The sequence below is a fragment of the Rattus norvegicus genome, chromosome 14 (genome assembly GCF_036323735.1).
Source record: "Rattus norvegicus strain BN/NHsdMcwi chromosome 14, GRCr8, whole genome shotgun sequence".
Lineage (NCBI taxonomy): Eukaryota > Metazoa > Chordata > Mammalia > Rodentia > Muridae > Rattus > Rattus norvegicus.
This window is the reverse complement of record NC_086032.1, coordinates 56,690,070-56,712,339: the sequence shown is the minus strand read 5'-3', so window position 1 is coordinate 56,712,339 and position 22,270 is coordinate 56,690,070. Positions and strand designations below refer to the sequence as shown.

Sequence of the window (22,270 nt, the reverse complement as noted above, 5' to 3'; positions counted from 1 at the left end):
AGTGGGGAGTGAGTTAGGGAGAATCTAAAAGGGGTTTGGGGAGGGGAAAGAATGTGACCAGAACATATTGTATGGAAACAATTAAGCCAATAAAAAACCCAGCAACAATAAATCTTGAAATCTGTCTCCAGTCTAGCAAGACAGTAGCCAACCTTGTGTGAATTGCAATGAGACTCCACTGTCATTACAACACTGAGATTGACTTTGAGGGAATTGAATGGAGTGCTGGGAACACTCTAAATCCTGTACTAATTTTAGGTCATTAGTTGCTCTCTCCTTGGAACATTAAACAGTTCTCAAAATACGTTTTATTAATGTTGTTCTAAAAGACACGCTGCTGCCTAGTCAACTTTTTGGAGAAACTCATCTATCATTTTTCAGGTTTAAAAATGGATGTTAGTTGAAAACATGTGGTGTTTGAAACCCCTTCTGAAAAAGGATGTGGGGGACAGAATGTCAACCTGACCAGTGTCTAATTTATTTCCCTTTGAGATGTTCTGACCTCATCTGAAATATAATTTCTCTGCTGATTGTTTAAGTGAACCATAAGTGTGGAAGATAAAGTAAGGAGGCACAGAAGATGTTTGTGGTTAGACTTGGCTACTCACGATCAAATTTTAAAATAAGACAAGACAGCCTGCACAGCTAAATGTGTGCTTAACAGACGGCTGCAGTTGACTCATTAATCTTTTTTTTTAACTTGTTAGGATACTGCTGATACCTTTTGGCAATTAAAGGTAGATGTAAAATGTTCAAGAGTTTAGTGTCATTTACCTATGTGTTGCTTTTTTTTTTTTTTTTTTTTTTGAGCTGGGGACCGAACCCAGGGCCTTGTGCTTGCTAGGCAAGTGCTCTACCACTGAGCTAAATCCCCAACCCCCTATGTGTTTCTTCTTAATGTCATCTTTGTTTCTGGCTGGGACTATGGTTTTCCTTAAACCTTTCTACTGTTGTGTGGGTTTTCAGTTCACTTCAGAGGCTTTCTGTATTTCTCTGTCTTTAAAGAAGAAATGATGATCAACTCACTCATTCTTTTGTTATTTTTCATGCTGATGGTATAATGTGCTGTAAAGCCATTTTTTTAAGATTAAGTTGTAGTCATATGTTACAGCCTGCTCATTCATGTAAAGTAGTGGGCACTGCTACCTCTAATGCAACTTTTGACAAATCAAACTAAGAGGAACATGTCATGAGCCTCTAACCACTGAGCGCCAATACTCATTAGTAACCCCATCTCCAAACAGAGTGGAAAAGCTACAAGATGTATATGTCAGTTGTGTTTTCTCAGTATGAAACACTCAGAGTCTCACTGTCTGTGTGCCATTCTTCTTGCAATTGCCTCAGCTATTTAATTTTCATTTCCTCTTTCCTGTCTTTTGTTTCTCCCTCCTGATTCTGCCTGACCTCGTTCCCCCTCCTTTTATGCCCCTAGTTACCCACTAGATATTTCAATAGCTTCATTTTGTTTTCTTCCGTACTATCTCCTAAATCTTCAGTAAGCATCTTGTCTTCCTTCTTTCTAGATTTTCTTTTTCAATTTTCCTTGCTAAGCTTCCACAGGTGGCATGCTGTATTTCCCATATTTTCACTGAACAACCCATACAGCAGAAGGGTCAATATAGTAGAAAACAGAAAACTATCCTTACTTCCATGCTTCCTTCCTCCTCTCTTAAGCACATATTAACTGTACTTAGACCTAAGAGCTTGAGGAATGGAATCTTGTTTATGCTTCATGGTGTCTCTACAAGAGACTGGGAGGTTAATGGTTAAGCTGAAATAATTAACTTGTATAAACCTAGAGGTAGTTGGTAGCATTAGAGAAACAGGTGGGCCTATTCCGGGGGCCTCTGTTGAACTCAACCATTACCTGTCACAGGTTTCTTATTTTGGGAAATGGGTACAACATGTGCTTATTTCTTCATACAATAGAAAGAGTCCCCATTTCTGCCAGGCATTGAAGAGTCAATTCCCACAGCTTATCCATGCAGGGTTTTCTGTGTGTGAAGCGCTATTCTTGCTAGTTTACAGAAGTAGATGTGTACCATGCACAATGACAGCTGATCTATTTATCTCAATGAAGGTGGGTGTGCAGAATATAATTAGCACATGGTCACTCTTCAGAGGTCATGTATCAATGTCCAAAAGACATGCCAGGTGTTTGGTTTTAGACATTGTCTTCATTATCATGCCCAGGTGCTGGAAGAGTGAAAAAAGGCTTTTTAATCCTAACTCATTCATGTTAAATAACATATACATTTTTGATACAGTGAGATCAGGGAGGCAGCATCTATGAATATGTAGGTTAGTATAGTATGAAATAAAATAATAATATTAGGAATGAAGAAAATGATGGAAAATATCATAGGATTTGATATTAACTATGAAGAAGTAAATTAGGCAGGCTGTCACGATTACATTGTTGTTTAAAGTGCTTAAAATTCAAGAATAATCAGGGGTGACATTTCTTGTAGGCTGATAGCCAAGGTTTGCAGCAAACAGAAACACTATAATCTATTGATGCCTGGCTGTGTAGAATATTTCATTTTTGTGGAAACTTTGTGTCCAATATCTTTTAAAATACAGTTAAGGAAAAGAAGTAAGGGTTGGGGGTGGAGGGCGGTATAGGGGTTTCCAGAGGGCAAACCAGGAAAGGGGTTAACATTTGAAATGTAAATAAAGAAAGTATCCAATAAAAGAAAAGAAAAAATACATTTACTAACTGAGAATTTGTAGTTATTGTTATCTTTCAATATATAGAGATAAGCAATCCCAGTCCTACAACATTGAACACTTTAAAATAACTATCAGGGATGGGAGAAGATGTATTTCTCATACAAATTCATCTATCTTAGTTCCTCTAACTTAGCTCAAAATAACTTAATTAAGTATGATCGTAGTAGCTTTGTGGATTAGCCTGGAAAGAACTCCTTTTCAGAAGAAGAAAAAATAAGTGATCTTTTTAATTATCTACAGAACAGCAAAGTTAATCATACCTTATCCAGCAGGAAAGGTTCTCAAGGCTATTTCCTGTCGGCTGGAGGTTAAATATTCAATGTGATCATCATTGTATATGACTTTCTATCTAGGTAGATATTTTGTGTTTCAAAAACAAAAGTATGTTAAAGGCAAACTGTTTTAGAAAGTGTCATGGTAAGTGTCTGGACACACTGTAAGGAGATATTTTATTTCACTGTTTTCTCAAATTCATGAATAATGCATAACCGGTCACACTTCTTAGATCTTCTTAGACAGAATCCTGAACCTGACTGCAATTGCAAATGCATTTAATCATAGCCAATCCCCATGTGTTCTTTGGAAGCCATGTAGGTATATCATGGGCAGATAATTAGTCCTCATTTTGAATAGTCAACATTTTAAATAGTTAAATGACATTCTTTAGTACAGCCTAAAGGGTAAATGAGTCCCTAAATGTATTCACAGCTTTTATTCAGCAAAGCAACTTCTACTTGACACTTCCTTGAAGAGAAGTTCATGTCAAGATGTTGTTTTCTCTTTAAATTCTGTCTCTGCACTTGAGCGTCGCATTATCAAGCCCCGTTAACATGCAGAGCAGGAATCTGCTTCTTAACTTCTCCCCTTCTTTGGGAGGTAATTTGCTGAACATTCAGTAGGACTCTCTGTCCTTTAGACTTTCTGTTCTGCTAAGATTCTTTACATCAAATTCCTTTATCAAAGTGCGAAAATACTTGTCGAGTTCACTAAAGGAATGAAATTATATTGTCTCAAAAACAACATTATAGTTAATTTCTTTACTTTTACCATCCTTTCCCAAATACACCAAATGTGGAATTGAGATTTAAATTTCAAAAATATGATTTTTAAAATGCATAAAACAGTAATTATATAAAATTATTTCTTTGGAGGAAATGAGAGATTATGCATAGTTAAGTTAGTGACAGAGTGCTAATTATTATTTATGCCTTTTATTATTATATACCTGCAAGTAACAAAAGATTACGTTTCTATTAACTTTGAACAGCTAGTAATTATGGCGATACAATGCAAACTGTCAGAAAAATCATTGTCGTACAGAGGGCTAATCTTCTAAATTGAGTTACAATTCCTCTTCTAAGCCAAATGCAATGTGCATTTTTTAACATTTATTTATTCAAATAAGTAAAGAGTAATTAACTCTAAGCAATGGTTTTCTTCAATAAATTTTCTGGACATATTTTAAATAACTATATTTGTCCCTACAAATTATATCACAAATATACATGTGTGATTATTTAGTTTCAATACTTTTGTTTGCCCAAAGTATGTAGGCAAACCAGCATTTTAAGATGGTCACACCTTTCTTCATTTTTGTTCCAAGAAAAAGAGAAATTGAGTAAAATATATTTTAATGATATAGACTAAATATTCATCTAAGTATATTCTAGGAAGAGGATACAGGAAATAGAAGAGAGCATTAGTTTTTATAACAGCAGATAATGTGACGAATGCAACTGTATATAGGTCTTAGTGTCATGAATTTAACTTCATATTTTCTCATTCTTTCCTCAAAAAATTCAATTGACTGGTAAGGGGCAGAATGGAAACTCACATTATATTTCTGTGAATCACTTTACCTTGTTGATTCCTATGACTCTCTAGACTTCTGTAAAAGGCATGTTTCCTTATGTGTGCTCCAGTATATGATCTACAAAATAGCAGAAACCTCCATGTATTTGAAGGCACCAGTTCCATTTTTCCTCATTATGTTCTGCTATTTATAGCTTTCCTCTATTCCTACAGATTATGTTTTAGTCTCACCAGCAGCAAGGTAGCATCTTCCAAAAACTAAAATTTTGGATGTTATCCAATAATTTAATTCATTTAAGAAGTCAAATTCAGACAATGTTTTGTGTGTTTTCTTTTACGGAAGCTAAATAATCATATTTTCCAGCTCAACCAAGTGAATTATGATCAACATGTCTTGCATAATCTGATAGTTTGCTAGAAATAACTGTCTAAAGTCATATTTTTCTCTTTTCTTTGTTAAAGCAGTCACAGCTTTTTCATTCAATTCACCAACAACATACTCAGTATAAATAATAATTAGTACTTTGTCATCTACTTAACTGTGTAATCTCTCATTTCTTCCAAAGAAACCCCATTATATCGCAGTTTACACAAAGACTTTCTGTTTTCAAGGAAAGACAAAGATTCAAAACCTCATAACTGAGTATACTTTCTTAGATATGGAATTCAAAATATGCAGATACCATGAAAATGAGACTTCCTTTTGGATGTGTATGACTATAATAGAAGAAGCATGAGAAATTTTATCAAAAATCTAATTTATCTTATTTTAACTTGAAAAATTCTTCATTACATTGAACGACAACTGAGGTTGTATCTGTTAGAGAACAGGTTGAGAGGAAAATGTGAATTCAGGCCATTGCATCTTGTAGGCTTGATGTCTATGTACAGGTGAGGGCTGGCACGAGTGAGGTCAGGGTCCATGATTGGACAGTAAAAAGTAAGGCAGGACAAGGTTTTTGTAAGGCAGGAGAGAAAGGGGAAGGGAGGGAGAATCAAGATGGAGATGGAGAAAGACACCGCAGATCCGGGTGGTCTTGAATGGCCCTAGGTAGTTATGAATATTTCTTAAGGGATGGATTTCTATAGGTCAATTTATCTAAGTGGGCGGTTTATATCTTTATCAATTGGTTGTGAGTTTAGTGTGTGAATTTTTTGTGGATTGAGAATTTAACATATAAATCTGATTGTTAAATTACAGCTTATTGAGTCTCGATTTTACCGGGTAGTTAGGAGTTTATACTTTAACTACCAGAGGGCAGTTGTGGGGAGTGTGGGCAGAGTGAATAGCAGGGAGCCGCCATAGGCCACCCGATGCTGGACTCCTAGAGCCCTGATTTTACCGGGTAGCTGGAATCAGAGAGTTCGTGCCTAGTAGAGAATTGAGGGAAAAGATACTAACCAGAGATAAATTATGGTTAGTTCCATATGGCCCCACGGGTGCCGGAACTAACTCTAGGGAGCTGCGTGGTAAAGTGCCACACTGGAACGACTCTCGGATGGCTTGGGTCTAAGAATACTTGGGGGCAGCATGGAGCCGCGGAGATAAAAGTACCCAGCAGTGCCATGTGGCCCAAGGGTGCCAGCGATAGAGCCGGATAAAAGGTTACTTATTTTTTGAAATATTTACCACAACAACATCTCAGGGTTATTCTGGCATAGGATGCTTCTATATATGTTTTTCTCTTTTTCACTCCTGCATCTCTACAATTTAATATGTTCCCCTTATTTCAAGCTAAGGCATTAGCTATGATCAGCCATCACTACTCTGATCGTCAGGAACCTTGCTTTTTCCAGCTTTGGCCATGTACGGAACAATGATTTTCTAGTTTATTTTAGCTTCAAAAAGTAAAAATATCATATTATATCACATCATGACATTTTTGTAACCTATGTTTATATGTGTTTCAGTACTGTGTTATTCATTGAGATGTTGGAAAGTGGTAAGGAGCCAGAGATCTCATTGCATATTGCCTAAGCTTGAATCCACATTCTAACATTCAGTAGATGCAAGCTCGTGAGTGATTTGTTCCTTTGCTCTAGTTTACTCATCTGTGACCTGTATGTGACAAACAATAAATCACATGCAAAGTTTTCAGAGTCAGTCTTGACGAATCTGTATTTCCTGAAGTCATGAATGAATATTTTTTATTGGATATTTTATTTATTTACTTTAAAATGTTATACCCTTTCCTGGTTTCCCCTACGAAAATCCCCTGTCCCATACCCCTCCCCTTGCATCTGTAAGGGTGCTCCACTACCCACCCACCCACCCACTCCTGCCTCACCTTCCTGGAACTGCCGGTCCCTGTGTCACTGAGCCTTCACAGGACCAAGGGCCATTCCTCCCACTGAAGTCCGGCCAGGCCATCCTCTGCTAAGTGTGCAGCTGGAGCCACAAAAATATTCTTAAGAGCATTCGGACCTGCACTTATCTGTCCTATACACCCTGATTTTGCAAAGGCCATATACATTGTGCTCAGTGAAATCTTATCCCTTTTTTTTTTATTAATTTGAGTATTTCTTATATACATTTCAAGTGTTATTCCCTTTCCCGGTTTCCGGGCAAACATCCCCCTCCCCCCTCCCCTTCCTTATGGGTGTTCCCCTCCCAACCGCCCCCCATTACCGCCCTCCACCATAGTCTAGTTCACTGGGGGTTCAGTCTTAGCAGGACCCAGGGCTTCCCCTTCCACTGGTGCTCTTACTAGGATATTCATTGCTACCTATGGGGTCAGAGTCCAGGGTCAGTCCATGTATAGTATTTAGGTAGTGGCTTAGTCCCTGGAAGCTCTGGTTGCTTGGCATTGTTGTACTTTTGGGGTCTCGAGCCCCTTCAAACTCTTCCAGTTCTTTCTCTGATTCCTTCAACGGGGGACCTATTCTCAGTTCAGTGGTTTGCTGCTGGCATTCGCCTCTGTATTTGCTGTATTCTGGCTGTGTCTCTCAGGAGCGATCTACATCCGGCTCCTGTCGGTCTGCACTTCTTTGCTTCATCCATCTTGTCTAATTGGGTGGCTGTATATGTATGGGCCACATGTGGGGCAGGCTCTGAATGGGTGTTCCTTCAGTCTCTGTTTTAATCTTTGCCTCTCTCTTCCCTGCCAAGGGTATTCTTTTTCCTCATTTAAAGAAGGAGTGAAGCATTCACATTTTGATCATCTGTCTTGAGTTTCGTTTGTTCTAGGGATCTAGGGTAATTCAAGCATTTGGGCTAATAGCCACTTATCAATGAGTGCATACCATGTATGTCTTTCTGTGATTGGGTTAGCTCACTCAGGATGATATTTTCCAGTTCCAACCATTTGCCTACGAATTTCATAAACTCGTTGTTTTTGATAGCGGAGTAATATTCCATCTTATCCCTTTTATGTTGAGATTTTCACCAAGTTCCTGTATCTTGCCACTAATACCCACCAGTCCTCAGTTTATTTGAAGAACAGCAAAGGCTGACAAGTTGAAAGGCAAAACTTGTCAGTGATTTCTATCTGATGTTCTTAAACAGTCTGTGTACAAGCCAATGGTTAATCCAGTGCACATAAATTTGAAGTGGGACACTTAAGGGAAACGTTGAGAAGCATATGCTTTGGTGAGTGTTTACACTGTTGTGATATTTGTAGCTTTCTCCCTTGTTGTTGTTGCTTTTTCTTATAGGAATGATTTGTATGAATTGCAAGACATATATTGGCCAATCTACTAAAACTTATGAAAATGAACCCTCCTCCCCTCCCCCTGCCTGGCTTCCTTGCCTAAGAGCTGCAGAATAGCCTGGGAAAGTAATTCCCTGTACACATTGTAGACATAGGAAAATCTGTTTACACAATGAAACCTATTTTCTTATGTGAGGCCAACTGCTGGCAAACTCAGAACTGAAAACATTGGCAAAAGCAAAAATGCACACAAACATAAAAAGACTTAAATAAAAGCATGCACGGCAGATGGTGGAGATGAATAGTTGATTGTCACTGTCTGCTAGCCCCACTGTACAGTCTTTGAATTGTGGCAGTAGCACAATTTTGCCACGATTTTCTAGGAAATTATGTTGACTATTAAGCTCTGATTCATGCTTTGCTTAAATCATTTGCAGGAGAGATGACATGCTAATTGCACTCTTGAATTTTTTACACTATGAGAGTGTTAAGCACAGACAAGTTTTGCCAAAAAAGTCCAAATGTATATAATTTGACATAGTGACAGATTAATACTCAGGCATTAGAAAAGCAGTGCAATTAGACAACTTTAAATGTGACCTACATCTTACTATCTCTAAGACTTTCACAGGAACTTCTCCCATTCTAAAGATCCTGTTGCCATTTGGCTGACTTAAGTAAGTCAAAATCTATCAGTGGACTTAAGCGGAATATGTGAAATCTCATTACAATTATACCTAATGCTAGAAAATTGTAATCTAAGGTATTAGTTACCAATTCAGAATATCTCAAGATAAGAACTGTATTTACAGTATACTTCCTAAAATGTTTGTTGAGAATGTAAATGACTCTTGCATTTAGAGTTGTCTGAATTATTTTTATGAAAAACTAGTCTCTGAAGTACAACTTTAAATACAGTTAAAAGTAAATTTTCAAATGCATCATGTCTATATTAAAATTGTATTAGATTGCATTAAATGACATATAATGGCATATAATTTGTTTTAAAATATCCAATATTCTAAACATTCTATTGCCTGTGGTCTATCTCTTCTTTCTTTGTTCTCAATGTTTGTGTTTCTCTGTCTCTTTCATTTTCTCTCTGTCTTCGTCTCTGTCTCTGTCTCTGTCTCACTCTCTCTCCCTTTCTCTCTCTCTCTCTCTCTCTCTCTCTCTCTCTCTCTCTCTCTCTCTCTCTCTCTCTGTGTGTGTGTGTGTGTGTGTGTGTGTGTGTGATGCAGAGGATAGAACCTAGATGTGTATAAGGTAAGAAAGTATTTTAGAAGTGAGTTACACAACAAGGCTTGATATTATTTAAATGACAGAAACTAGAAAGACGGGGCTTTTCCACATACATATATGAGTATATGAAAAAATGAAGTAAAATCATCACCAAACAGCATCACCTTTACCTAAGTCTGGTTATAAATACTTCAATGGACTTTAAACCAACTCTTTATTGGTTATGATGTTCAGTTTGAAAAACCCAAATCTAAAATATGTCCATGATCCACCAAATTTTTCTTACAGAGCAAATGCAATTCATCAAAAGGAATATATCTGGTGCGTGCTCATAATAAATTGTGTTAAAATGCAAAAAGTATTTAAGTTCATAGAAAATTCAGTTTTGCTGGTTTATTCTTAAAAGAAATGTACGACTGTCAATCAGAAGTCTTGATGACACTAAGATACAGGTACTAAAGAGATAGCACCTGTAAACTACTTAACAAAGTAGTCCATGTATAAGGGTAGCCTTGAGACCACAGATAGGATTTTCCAATTAGACTTTCTCATAGTGTTTTCTACCTTTGCTACTGATAACCCCCTACCCCTTGGCTGAGTACAAATCTGACCTGTATGGTTTAAAACACCTCTGTTGATATTTCCAGTTAACCATGTTGCTCTTTTGGAGGGAGGAATACAACGAGAAAGATAATATATAGACCAGAACATGAAAGAAATTGCTAGGTGTGAGTGAGCAGGAGGTGTTCATCCAAGTCTCCTTTCCAATTAGCAAAAGTCACTTCAACTTTACAATATGGCTATTGGCAATGTACTGAGGAAGAGTACATGAAATATATAACGTGTTAGCATCCTGAAAACATAACACATCCCTTGCATAGCACTCATTTTTTACAAAATGCTTACTAGTATGTAGCTAACCTGATGCTAGCATCAAGAGTGCATAGTGCTAGTTCCTGTGTCTCACTCTTCCCACAGGAAATTATACTTTAAAAATTAATATCAGTAGATTGCAGTGCACCATATTAAATGATATTTCAATGGATCTAAAACCATTGGGCAAAGGATTGGAATTAAAGGGTAAGGAGACTTGAAAACAGGCTAGCCATCACACGAGTCTGAGGAAATTCCTTGAGTCTCTGTTTTAATGCTTTGTAAGAGATAGACATAAGCTAAGAAATGAAGAAACAACATACTAATGCCACTCAGTTCTGGAAGGTGACAGGATTTATAGAGATGACATTAGTGGATGTTCTTGTTGCCGTGGCAAAGAGAACACAAATGAAAGGAAAGCGATTAAGAGTATAGAGAAAGTCAGAACCAAGACCCAGTAGAGCCATCTGTGCTGAGTCTGGAATTTATAATGAAGCTTATAGAAGAAGTGTTAGAACATAGAGAGAGTCATACTCTAATTATTGTTCTTAAATGATCCCAAAGTTGTGCAAGTTCTATAAATGTCACAAGGACTGGGCCACATTGCCTGCCTCCGCAGCTTAGAGACAAGGTGAAATTTATTTTTTCTAATTTTGAGACTCAGGCTACCTAATTTTAGAATGGCTTAGTTATCATTGCTACGAATCCCAGGGACAAATATAACTAAAGTGTTAGGAAGGAGAAGCCTTGAGGTTAACTCTTGAAAAGTTAGTTGCTTCTCTCTTACTTGACAAGATGAAATTGGACTACGTTGACTGGTCCTTTGAAATAGCATAGCAAAGTTGAATATTTTAAGGCTTTTAACTAGATACTCAAAATTTAATGTCACATGATTCAAGAACTGTGTGATGGAAGTCAGTTCCCCCTCTTATTTCATCCCCTGGATAAAATGTGAGCGTCTATATTTTCTCTAAGAAGAGAAACAATAGGAATATATACCTGATTCCTTCAGCTGCTATGAAATTTACCACAAAGTTTGGATCTTAAAACTTTTGGAAATCAATTCAAATAGAACTCAGTAGGTCAAAAACCTTCCACAAATGTTAGAATGCTGGAATCCATTGTTTTCTTTTTCTGGAGTCTAAAGGAAATTATTTCTATGTCTTGGTTAGTTCTAGAGCTTTCCCACACTGTGGGTCTGCAGCCCTAACTCCCATCTTCAATTCTAACAGTGGCAGGTGGGCTCTTCCCCATAATCATTATTCTGACATTAACATTTTTTCTACCTCCCACTTTTTCTCAGTGCCCCCTGGAATTATGAGTGCTTGGATGATCCAAAATAATTTTTTATCTTTAAGCCTCTGTACTAACAATTTTAAAGGCTTTTTGGAAACCTTGTTTGCCATTCATTATGTTACTTGACCTATTCATAGGTTCCAGGAATTTCAATGTCAACACTTTTGGATGGGACAATTCTTCCTATGTCAGGAGGACTGCCAGAAGACATGTGCACGGGAATTTGCACTAAATTCACATAGCTTAGCAGGGTGGACTGCAGACATTTGAGAATGCCTAGAGCTGGCTCTTTTTCTCTTCATAGGCTTGCAGAAGGTACATCAGTACATGTTAACACTCCCAAAAGAAATAGAGAGTAAATAAAACATTTTAATGAGAGACAACAATCAAAGGAGCAATGAATCCAGAGCTGCTTCACTGATTTTCAGCCCTGACTTTTGCTGCACACTGAGACTTGTTAGCTGGACAACAAAGGTCTTTTCCTCCTTTTCCCTTTCATGTCCGTGCTGTGCCTGCTGAGCTCTTCGACCTAATCATGGCTGCCATTTGTAGTGTCAACCAGTCAACCTATTGACCATAGTTGCAAGGCATCATCCTATACTGTTGGAAAAATCTTGCCATGAATATTTGTCTTCTCAGGGCCTACCAAAATCTCAGAACTCCAATCTCTTAACAGTACTTCTGAACTTGATGTTTACTGGAATCCTTTCTTGGTGGATTAAATCTTTGCCTGCCTCTTCAATGACAACCACTAATGGAATCACTCACCAATAGCTTGTTTGTACAGGGGAATTTCTAGCCAGAGAAGCTTCTTTGTGTGTTTTGGGAAGCAGTCCAATAAACAACCCAAAGCAAAGTGATTGAGAGTGTACATGAAAAATGCTCATGTCAATTAGCATAATTTTATAGTTTTTTAAGGTCACTATATTGAAAAGAGGAATGAATCAATACCATAGATTTTTTCTACTTTAAGAATTAAATTAATAGAGTAAGTTCAAATTCCTAGATTTGCCCTTGTCCAAAACTAATGTTACTACATTGTACTTCAACTCTATTTATAGTTTAACCTTAACTATGATTTATTTTATATTTCTGATAAAAGTGTTTATAGGGGAAAGATCACCAAGAAACATCCCTAATCATATGCTCATTACTCTTCTACTCAACACAACATGTAACACCAAACGAACTTGATTAAACATTTGACAAAATTGCATTTGTGCAGTGCCTATATGTTTGATAAAAATTCAGATGGCAGGAGATGTTGTTTAACTTCTCACTTCCAAATTAAATATTTTTCCATAATGAAGGGGAAAATAAATGAGAAAATAATGTTTATAACATGATTCTTTTTCAGTTTCCTTCTGGACAACTTACTATTAGAATATAATATAATATGATATACTATACATAGTATAGTAATAAGTAAGCAAAAATATGATTCCTACAGTCTTTAAATACAGAACATAAAGGTATTCTTATAGCAAAAATATTTCTATATATTATAAACTTAAATTTCTAAAAAAAGGTTTATAAATTGTTGGGTATGTATTCTATAGTTTTCTGACCAGCAACAAACAATTGACTAACCATTAGTACATAGAACTCATGAGGAAAATGATTATGCCAGGCAGATGATACTCACCTAATTGTCTTACAATTCAGAGAACGTAGGCCATTAATATAAAGTGATTATAAATTTATGCCACCCAAATCACATTTCTAGCAAAACCATGAAAATGTAGCCATAATAATAATAAAATAAAACTATTAGCTTTCAAAATATTTTATCTAGTCATTATTGATTTTGTTTAAAATATTGTAACAAGCCAGAAGCTGGAAAGAACCCAGATGCACTTCAACAGAGGAATAGATACAGAAAATGTGGTACATCCACACAATGGAATATTACTCAGCTATCAAAAACAAAGACTTTATGAAATTCATAGACAAAGGGTTGGAACTGGAAAATATCATCCTGAGTGAGGTAACCCAATCACAGAAAAACGCACATGGTATGCATTCATTGATAAGTGGCTATTAGCCCAAATGCTTGAATTACCCTAGATGCACAGAACACATGAAACTCAAGAAGGATGACCAAATGCGAATGCTTCATTCCTTCTTTAAAAGGGGAACGAGAATACCCTTGGCAGGGAATAGGAAGGCAAAGTTTAGAATAGATGGAGAAGGAACACCCATTTAGAGCTTGCCCCACATGTGGCCCATACATATACAGCCACCAAACTAGATAAGATGGATGAAGCAAAGAAGTGCAGGCTGACAGGAACCGGATGTAGATCTCTCCTGAGAGACAGAGCCAGAATACAGCAAATACATAGGCGAATGCCAGCAGCAAACCACTTAACTGAGAACAGGACCCCCATTGAAGGAATCAAAGAAAGGACTGGAAGAGCTTGAATGGGCTCGAGACCCCATATGAACAACAATGCCAACCAACCAAAGCTTCCAGGGACTAAGCCACTACCCAAAGACTATACATGGACTGACCCTAGGCTCCAACCTCATAGGTAGTAATGAATAGCCTAGTAAGAGCACCAGTGGAAAGGGAAGCCCTTGGTCCTGCCAAGACTGAACCCACAGTGAATGTGATTGTTGGGGGGAGGGTGGTAATGGGGAGAGAATGGGGAGGGGAAGCCCATATAGAAGGGGCGGGGGAAGGATTAGGGGGATATTGACCCGGAAACCGAGAAGGGGAATAACAATCAACATGTAAATAAGAAATACTCAAGTTAATAAAGATAAAAAAAATATTGTAACAAGAATGTATTTTCCTTTCCTGGTATAAGTGAATGATAGTTCAAGATCCTAGTTGGAAGAAAACAATGAATTTTGATTTTTGGAAAGAAAACATCCAATAAGTTCACACCAAACCATTAATTCCCTATTAACATAAAAACTCACAAATCATTGAGTCTTCCAGATTTGGAATTCAAACAAATTAGCCTAAATTATTAGCATAATAAATCCCCTTTTAATTATTTATATTTGTTCTAAATGCATTTCATCTTTTTGTGGTTTTTAAATGTCTCATTACTCAGATACGGTTACCAAGTAAAATTTCCACTTTTCTTTTTGAGACTAGGTTCAGAATTGTTAAGATTATCTTAACATTTAATTCTTATTACAGTGTCGTGGATTTGGGGGGGGGTAAGTGTGAAAATATAACTCCTTTCTTCTATCTGCTATGATGTGAGAAATGAAATGGTGCTCTAACTCATGTATTCTGAGTTCTACTAAATCATTTCACAAAATTATATAAGTATACATATGAATATTTGAGAGAGGGGAAAACTCTTAGTTTATAATAGACTAATATAGTCTATAAACCCTCAAGTAATGAATTCCAATAGTAAAGAATCCAAAAGATTGCTTGGAAAAATCACGAGAGTTGTTACTATTAATGTGGAAAAATATACATAGAAAAAGATGGCTCCAAACTATGTCCATTTTCAGTGGTATAAAGAAGCAGGAAGTGGTGAAAGAAATGCCTTGCTTCCTTCCTGGGTCTCATAGCTTTGGCTCCTCTACAGAACTTCTTTCTTTTCCTTGCTCTCTGCTTTATCACACAACATAGCATCTATTGCCCCTGATCTGGCACAGATAGGAGAGTAGAATCAAGAGGAAGCCATATCTGATGTTCATTAACTGCCTGAGCTGTCAGCACAAAGTGTTCTGCTGCTATGCCACGTTCATGGGCCAACCAGCAGATTCACATTTGTGTGATTTCCACAAGAATGCCTGAGAGGGGTGTGCATAGCCACGGCTGTGTGAAGTGATGCCACATTCAGAATGACAGTGGTCTAAACCTTAGGGCAGTAAATGCTTCTTGCAATACATTCAATTGCCATTTAACAGAGTTTAGCCTAAAGTATGAAGGAAAGTTGATGATGCTTTCAAACCTGTTTAGACATTTTAATAATGCACAGGCATGGCAGCAGTGAAGGAAAACATTCCAAGGTGCAACACAGTGAATTCTGTAATTAAAGCAGCTTAGTTTCCAATGCTTTATAAGAGAACCCATTGTTTGAACTTCTTAACTAAAAGTGATCATAATCTCAGAAATTTTTCTTTGAAATGGTTGTATTTGAGGTGGCCAGATTTTTGTCTCTGAAGGAGACCATGAGTCAAGTCAAAAGCATTGCTTCTAGATCCCAGGCTGTCATTTTGGAGCAGTTACTATGTAGTAGGCAGCATGTGCCATGTATGCTCGTGATTTATGTGATCTAGTGCTGCCTCACCCCACACCCACTTCACCCCTCCCTCCTCTAAACTAGCAAGTGAGTGCTTCGAACAACACAGACTTACTGCCTCTCCTGTTCCTAGTTTAGCATCCCCTATTGGTTTTTTCTGTCTCGTCTGTGAGCAACATTCATCCACATCACTGGCTGTGTGGAAATAGATCTACCAAGACAGCTTTGCTATCCAGATTTCCTTCACAGTGGCAATCACCTTTAGAGAGGACAAACTAGACTTTCTCCTATGATGGTGGTGTCCAAATTCTCAGGGCAGTTGCAAATGCAGCGAGACCTTTGACAGCCAGGCTGGGGACCACAGAACATCTTTCTGTCACATTCTAGTTGCTAGCACCAACCTTGTTTCAAGAGATCAAAATAAAAAAAAAATCACATTTATAGTAGGAACTATCCTGAGACATCTTCACGGGGTATGTGTAGAGCAATTAGAGGAATAGATGGTGTTTATGTCTCATTTGACCTCATAATGTATATCCATCAAGAGGTCTGTGGGAGTTAGAGAATGACTCACTTGACTTATCAATTTGTTTCAAAAGAGTAAAATCTACTTTACATGTTGGTCCTGTGGTCCTATTTTCATCAACTTGATCATAATTTTAACCCCCGAGTTTTAGATTCATTAGTTTCTAATTTGATAATATTTTAAGTTGGTGATGATCCCTGTTGAGAGTGACAAACTTAGAAAGACAGCCAACCTCTTAGCAGCCCGGTAGTTTGGGGCAGGTTTAAATGCAGAGACAGCATTGGGGTGTTCACTCTGTGCAACAAATATAACTTCGTTTAACACTTTATACTTCTGTTTTGCACAAGCATGATGCCTAATGAACAGTCTTCAGAGAACTTGTAGAAGTTGATCCTCGTCTAGATCAACCAAGATGAACTAAGGTTGTCGAGCTTAGCAATACATGTTGTTCCCTGCTAAATCTACGTCCCACGCTTTACTTATTTAAATAATTGAGTCTAATATAAGATCTTCCAGTTGTGAAAATTCAGTAATATTTAGAGATTCTTTTTAAAAGCAGTATTTTTAATACCTGGAACTCAAGATTAAAATATTTTCAAGATAATAAAAAGGAGGAAAAGGTGTCAACACACACTTCCTGTGGAGAGAAGAAAATACATTTCCCATTCACTGGATTTTATAAGGAATATACAGATACTTGAGCTTAAAGATCTAAGTGGAGGATTTTCATGGATGTTTAAAATTCAATACACTGAGAAACAATCCATTTATCTCAGGATTTGTGCAAATTAAGTAATGTGTGTATAGAATGAATAAATGATGTATGTAGCTTAAAAGTAAAGCTACACTAGGACTATTTCAAAGCTCAATGCAGCGAAGCTCTCTTGGATGTATGATCAGAACAGTGTATCATCAGTTCCAGTCAAAGACCTGCAATGCAGTTGTCAGGATTCTGACAAGAAGCATCACCACATATATCAACCCTTCCTCCTGTAACGCTGTTTTTGTCAGAAGGGGTCCTCTGTGTTTTCCTCCAATTATGATGCCTCAAATACTGTAGGGAAAGTTCTGGATACACTACATGTCTCTGTACACTTGAGCTTTCCTTTCATATATATATACATACATATATCCGATAGGGTTTCTCTGTGTAGCCTTGGCAGTCCTGAAACTTGCTCTGTAGACCAGACTGGCCTTGATCTCACAGAGATCTTCTTGACTCTGCCTCTTGAGTGCTGGGATTAAAGGAGTGTGCTATTAAGCCTGACCATTTTAGATTTTTCAAAACAATTAAAATGTTGCATCTTATCCTCTTTTTCCTTCCTCTAACTCTTTCAATGCATCCCACTATTCTTTCTCAAAATCATGTTCTGTTGTTTCTTAATTTTACTACATATATATGTCTCTGTGTGTACATTTATGTATATTTGTCTCTATCTATATGTTTCTGTGTGTGTGTGTTTGTGTGTGTGTGTGTGTACTCAGTCTGACTAAAGTTACTGCCATGTATATTATTTCAGAGCTGATCAATTGGTTTTTGTAAACACTCTGACGGCTCTTCTGTAGGGGAAAAATAATTCTGCTCGCAGCATTAGTTACCTCTAGTTTTTGTCTAGGTTTAGGATGCATGAGATCCCCTCCCCCACTTCAGGTTAACATCTCCATTGGTTTCTGTGATCCTTGTAGAGTTTATTAAAGCAGCACCTTGCCCCTTTGCCTACAATCCTTACATCTTCCTTCCCTAGTAAGAATTAAGATGCTTAGAGACAGAGCTTGACTTTCTAATTTAAGGTATGACTTTTTTTCTAGCATAGTAGATTTACACATTTTCATGATTAAGCCAGTCCTTTTACTAGGTAGTAATGAAAAGCTCTCAGGGAGAACTTTCCCTCGGGATGGAGACCCTCCAACTCCAAAGACCAGACCGAGACACCACAGGATGCAATCAGCAAGAGGATTTGGTTTATTGTCGGGATACACAGGCACAGGCACCTGCGGGCGCTTCAGTCACTCGGGGGACTGGCGCACCCCACGGAACCAAGGATGGGCTTTTATAGGATTTTGGGGAGCAGAAGCAAGCATACAGAAGCAGATGCATGGTTACAGGGATATAATTGGTGGATTCTAATATGGCAAGGGTTTAGCCCGGGGGCAAGTTTCCTAGCTACCTTCCTGAAACATAACGGCTGACTCGGCCCCCCAAGGGTTCAGCCCGGGGGCAAGTTTCTTAGCTACCTTCTTGGAACATAACGACTGACTCGGCCCCCCACCAGGGTGTGGGACCTCTCCCGGGGCTTTTCTCATTGTCAGGTGCTCAACCGAAGTCGTCCTGTTGCCAGGCCTTCAACCAAACACATCCTGCTTGGCAGCCGCTGTGTACTCAGTGTTCTAACCTTTCCCTGAACCAGTCATCTTAAGTACAGCCTTGCAAAATGGCGTTACTGCTGCTAAGCTGGGGTCTTTCAGTAAAAAATGTATGATTTCATGACATCCATTTTCTGTACTATTTAGGTATTTTTTCTTCATCCAGACTCCACCTTTGTTTTTACGGACTTGAGTAACAGTAATTGACCTCTAAGTAACTCCACTATTACATTTATAAAGGAGCAATGTGATATAATGGAGAAACCCTAAAATGAGGGTCAAAGCACTCAGCCTCCAGCCTCATCTTGCCCACAGGCTTGACCCCTCATTGCATCTGTCCTCCTTGGTTGTCAGTTGAAGTGAGAAGGAAATGAACAGGCTATAGGAAAGTAGCCACATGTTCTAGATAGTCATTCTAGAATTCCTTGTATTATAATGGTCTGTAATTGTGCTTTAGAGCAAGAAGTTAATTTTATGTCTAAGAAAAGATTTAGCTCTCCAAGCCATTGTAAACTTTCTAGTAAATTGCACAATTCCTTTAGAATGAAGCGTTACATGAAAAATGTTAAACAGGAAAGGATCTACTGAATACCATTTCCATATTGATTCTTCTTAATATTTCCTAAGAGTTGGGGCTTGGGACAGCCAGACAGCTTACCATATAAAGGCACTTGCCACTAAGGGTGAAATCCTGTGTTTGATTCTCACATCATGAGAGGACCTAGGTCCTGTGATGTCCTCTGATATGAACATACAGCCCATAGTTTCTACAAAAATGTATACACATAAGAGCACACACATTCACAATAAATGTATAAATATAGGAAAAAAGTTGGGAGAATATAAAATTTTGAAAGACTTGTAAAATGTTGGTTAAAATCACTTTAGAGAATATTATATTTCCAAGTAGAAAAGTTTATGTTTATATTAATATGTTCCATGCAAACAAGATTTGTAGCAGCTCTTTTTCATCTTTACCCTCTTCACAATAATGGCTATAACATTGCAGTGAAATATAATAGATTCTATACTTATTTACCAGCATATATTAATAGATATTAAATTAATTATAATATTGATATATTAATACATATTTTAATTAAATATTTAATTAATAGTTAAGTAAAACAAGAAGACATCTTTAAAGACTAAAAGGAGGTAGTGGCCATAAAATCATTAAGCCCTCCATAATCCTACATGGGATATATTTTTAAAGTCTACTTTTTTAATGGAGGAGGGAATTATGCTTAATGATTCAATGTTCCCACAAAATTTATAAATAATAATAATAATAATATATGCCTGCATAGTTGAAATAAAAAGAGATATTCACAGAGAACTATTATCCCACTCATCAGCTCCCTTAATAAATTGCATCATAATAAAAATTGCATGTGTTAATCATTGGCATTGCTTTTGAAGATTTATTTCAGTCATCAGGATGGGAAGTTCTGATTGCTCCTGATGACTCTCTTACAGTCATTCTTGATTATTTTCTAAATTTGATGACAAACATTGCAATATGTCTCAGCCAATTAGGCTTGTCAACTTCCACTGTGGTCCCCAATCATGTGCTTGACTTTAAAAATGACAGGAGGTCCTTATTAAAAGTCATCTTGCTTTTGGGATAGAGATGTGGCAGCTTGTAAATAAACCATGACTCCCGCCTACAAAAAGACACAATGCCTTTCATTAAATGCTTTAAGAGGCAAACATTTTTAGGGGGAAATGCTGCAGACTGTGAAGTAAGGACAGAGGGAAAAGATTGAATAATTTGGGTATCATTGATTAGAAAATGAGCCAAATTTATACCTAAGTGTAGTTCTTACAAACATTTCACAGAAATGGTATGGAAAGAAAGTCCCAGACGGCAGCAGTGCAAGAGGTTCCCAGGGCCCAATGGGGATGATATTAGCTGAAATTCCCAAAAGTGGGGAGGTAGAACCCGAACAGACCACCTCCACTATAGAGACAGGGCCCCCAGTGAATGGATGGGGCCACCTACCCATCTCAAAATTTCTAACCCAGAATCGTCCCTGTCGAAAGGAAAGTCAGGGACAGAAATGTAGCAGAGGCTGAAGGAAAGGCCATTCAGAGACTGTCCCATGCCCCATTGTGCGATCCATTCCATCCTCAGACACCAAACACTAACAATATTGCTGATGTCAAGACGTGCTTACAGACAGGAGCCTGGTTCTGGTTGTCCTCTGAGAGGCTCTGCTAACACCTGACTAAGACAGATGTAGATACTCATGGCCGATCATTGGACTAAGCCCGGGGACCCCAATGGAAAAGTTTGGAGAAGGGCTGAAGGAACTGAAGGAGATTGCAACCCCACAGGAAGAACAACAGTATCAATTAAGGGATCCCTCAGAGCTCCCAGGGACTAAACCACCAACCAAAAAGTTTATGTGGGCTTGTCCATGGCTCCTGTTACATATGTAGCAGAGGACTACCTTAACTGGCATCAGTGCGAGGGGAGGCTCTTGGTCCCGTGTAGGATTGATGCCACAGAGAAGGGGAATGCTAGAGGGGTGAGGCAGGAATGGGTGAGTGGAGAAAGCAGCATCCTCTTAGAGGCAAAGGTGATAGGGGTAGCGTGGGGGTGGGCATCATGGAGAAGAAATCAGGAAGGGGATAACACTCAGAATATAAACAAATAAAATAATTAATAAACTTTAAAAAAGAGTGAAAAATTAGAATTGATCATATGCCTCACATTTTCAAGTTATTTTCCTTCAAAGTGTGCATGTCAGTCGAGATAGGATATATTACCACAGATTTACTATTATCTTGTTTAAACAAAATAGATTACAAAAGTAATATTAAAAATAAGGGGCTAGAGGTTTTTTTAAGGAATAATGCAAAAAGTTATTCAGCTTTAAAAGTAATGAAAGTGCGTGCATGTGTATTTGTGCGTGTGTGTGTATGTGTGTGTGTGTGTGTATGTGTGTGTGTGTGTAGGGGAGGTGGAGCCCAGATGTGTTCACTTGTATGCCTGGCATCGATGGAAGCAAGCTAGAAGAGGGCACCAGATGCCCTAGCGCAGGAGTTATTGGTTTTTGAGGACTGCTGTGCTGTGTAGATGTTACAAATAGAACCCCAGTCGTCTAAAAGAGTAGCCTGTGCTTTTAACTGCTGGAATAACTATCTAGACCACTCCCCCATTGTGCCCACTGCATTTGACTACTAAAGGATTTATTTATTCAGAAGTCAAATAGTGGTGTGAAAATATACAATGGATAATTACATATTCCAGTAATCTACTCATAAAGGGGGAAAAGGGTAAACAAATGATTGAAGAGTGTTTTCTATTACCTTTAGCAAAATAAAACTTAAACGATACTGGGACACACGAAAGAACTCTTCCCTTTTTAAGTTCATCCACTTTGGATGATACACATGCACCTTGCCATTTATGAATATACATGTAGTGTAGGCATCAGAATTGGCTTAATTTTAAGTCCCAAGTTGTAGTAATTTGATACTCATATGATATTTATTGTGCCTTTATGAGTAGTACATTAAAATATGTTAAATGAAACCCTACAGGCCATTGA

At 37.7% G+C, this 22,270-nt stretch overlaps 1 protein-coding gene across 13 annotated transcripts in view; it reads left to right on the top strand.

The window, feature by feature from the left end:
• The window catches only part of Pcdh7 (protocadherin 7), a 430,160-nt gene that overhangs the window by 402,637 nt on the left and 5,253 nt on the right, over positions 1-22,270 (top strand). The gene's annotated exons all lie outside the window — the stretch shown is intronic.